We start from the raw sequence: 1,475 nt of genomic DNA, 5'->3' as shown, positions 1-1,475 counted from the left end.
CTTGATGATCAATCGCCCCCCGGGGGTGTGCGTGCGTGCGTGGCGTGTGTGTGCGCTCGCGCGCGCGCCTTCCCGGGGTGGCGCGGCTGGGGGTTTCCTCGCAGGGCCGCCGGGGCCCTCTGTCCCCCTAAGTGCAGACGCGGCGCCCCCCCCCCCGCCTCGCGCTGAGGCCACGGGGGGGGGCCCGCTGCCCGTGAGAGGGAAGAGAAGGGAGAGAGAGCTCGCGACGAGGCCCCTGGCCCCTGGCCCCTGGCCGTTGGCCTCCGCGGTCGGTCCCCTTCGGGAAGCGCCCTCGCGCCGCAAGCGGTCTTTGGGCGTACCCCCGGGGTGTCGGTGGGCGGGGACGGTCCCGCGCCCTCGCGGCCGGGGCCCGTGGTGGTGGCGTGGCGGGGCCGCGTCCGTTCCGCCGTCGTTCGCCGCCCGCCCCCGGCGGCGGCGGCGTCCCGGCGACGGACGTCCGGCCCGCCTCCTCCACGGCGCCCCGAGCCGCGCGTCCGGGGTCCGTGCCCGCCCCCGCCGCCTCGCCTCGCCGTGTCGGGGCGGGCGGCTCGGGCCGAGGCCGAGTCGTGCGTGCGCGGCCGCGCCCCGGGGATGCGTGCCCCGGCGGCGACCCGCGGGACGCCGCGGCGTCGCCTGCCGCCGCGCGCTTTCCCCCGGGCTGCGGCCGCGCCGCGCTCCGTGCCCGCTCCCGAGCCCGCGGTGGGCGTGTGTGGGTTGGTGGACCGGGGCGCACGGCGTCCGTCGCTCGTCGCGGCGGGGGCGTCTCGCGGCTGCGTGGAGGACGCGGGGTGGGGCCTTGGCGGCGCGAGAGAGAGCGCGTGAGAGAGAGAGAGAGAGTGAGTGGGGGGAGTGAGTCGCTCGGTCGGTCGGGCGTGGAAGGAGGCGCGGGGTGAAGGAGGGCCCGGCGGTCGGTGGGCGACCGCCGGGTTTTCTCCACCACACCCCCGTGCCTTCCACGCCGTCCGCCGCTCTCCTCTCCTGTCCCCCTCTCCTCTCTCCTCTCTCCTCTCTCCTCTCCCGTCCCCCGTCTCCCGTCCTCTCTCCTCCGTGACGACGCCGCCTCTGGGCCGCGCTCGGGTGTCGGTGCGTTTCCCGGCCCCGCCCGCTCTCCGCCCCGCGCGTCCGTCCGTCCCGTGGCCGCCGGCTCGTGCTCCCGTCCCGTCGCCCCTCCGCGCGTTCCTCTCCCCGCCCCTCGCCCCCGCGCACGGCGCGGGTGAGGGGAGCCGTCGGGGGTGGTGTGCTGGTCGACCGCGGCTCGGCCGCGGGGTCTCTCTCTCGCTCGCTCTGCTTCCCGCCTGCATCGCGGGCGCCCTCGCGCGCGCGTGTGCGCGCCCTCCGAGACGCGACCTCAGATCAGACGTGGCGACCCGCTGAATTTAAGCATATTAGTCAGCGGAGGAAAAGAAACTAACCAGGATTCCCCCAGTAACGGCGAGTGAACAGGGAAGAGCCCAGCGCCGAATCCCCGCCCCGCG

The 1,475-nt window shown here is 76.8% G+C and overlaps 1 non-coding gene across 1 annotated transcript in view; it reads left to right on the top strand.

The window, feature by feature from the left end:
- Positions 1 to 1,343: 1,343 nt before the first annotated feature.
- LOC130706675 (28S ribosomal RNA) overlaps positions 1,344 to 1,475 on the top strand; it is a 4,806-nt gene continuing 4,674 nt past the window's right edge. Inside the window, exon 1 of the ribosomal RNA XR_009006842.1 lies at positions 1,344 to 1,475. This exon is cut by the window's right edge and continues 4,674 nt beyond it. This is a non-coding gene — a ribosomal RNA (28S ribosomal RNA).

Source organism: Balaenoptera acutorostrata, unplaced genomic scaffold (assembly GCF_949987535.1).
Source record: "Balaenoptera acutorostrata unplaced genomic scaffold, mBalAcu1.1 scaffold_126, whole genome shotgun sequence".
Lineage (NCBI taxonomy): Eukaryota > Metazoa > Chordata > Mammalia > Artiodactyla > Balaenopteridae > Balaenoptera > Balaenoptera acutorostrata.
The sequence above is the reverse complement of the archived record's forward strand: the minus strand, read 5'-3'. Positions and strand labels throughout refer to the sequence as shown.